At 52.2% G+C, this 573-nt stretch overlaps 1 long non-coding RNA gene across 1 annotated transcript; it reads left to right on the plus strand.

Annotated features, from left to right (window-relative positions):
• The first annotated feature begins 9 nt into the window (after window positions 1-9).
• On the plus strand, window positions 10-573 carry LOC109364612. The gene is made up of 2 exons (XR_002110508.1): window positions 10-126; window positions 216-573. It is a non-coding gene; the product is annotated as an uncharacterized LOC109364612 (long non-coding RNA).

Genomic DNA, 573 nt, shown 5'->3' on the forward strand with positions numbered 1-573 from the left:
TGTTCTGTTTTCTCCACCCCTGTCTTCCTGTAGGGCCTGCAGGAAAAAGATGACGAGGGAGGAACTTTGCTAGGAGAGTTCACCTTCACGCCAGGCCAGACTCCCAGTCAGACCTTCCAGCTGAAGGTAAGGTTACAAAGAGGGACGTGAAGCGTGGGAGAGGAGAACCGCGGTTGGCTGGGGAAAACACAATTCATTTCTTTTTCTCACTGCAGAATGAGCACTCTGGGCTCATCAATTACGTAAAGCTGCAAGTGCTGAGCAACTGGGGCCACCCGGACTACACCTGTGTGTGTCAATTCAGGCTCCACGGCAATCCAGCTCATGATGATGAAGATAAGGGAAAACTTTACCTGTCACGGAGGAATCTATAGGTCTGAGCCCATGACAGGGGTGCAAACCCAGGGGACGAGCGGCAAAAAAGCGAGTGGCAAAAGAAATTACCCTACCTACCTACTAACAGCGCGGCACATCCGGCCCCGGCTCTGTGACTAACAAGGCAAGGCATGATGTGGGCCATGCGCTCCAGGAGAGGGGGGAGGGAGATAACACATGCGTCTAACAAAAAAAAAA

The sequence above is a fragment of the Meleagris gallopavo genome, unplaced genomic scaffold (assembly GCF_000146605.3).
Source record: "Meleagris gallopavo isolate NT-WF06-2002-E0010 breed Aviagen turkey brand Nicholas breeding stock unplaced genomic scaffold, Turkey_5.1 ChrUn_random_7180001876192, whole genome shotgun sequence".
Classification (NCBI taxonomy): Eukaryota; Metazoa; Chordata; class Aves; order Galliformes; family Phasianidae; genus Meleagris; species Meleagris gallopavo.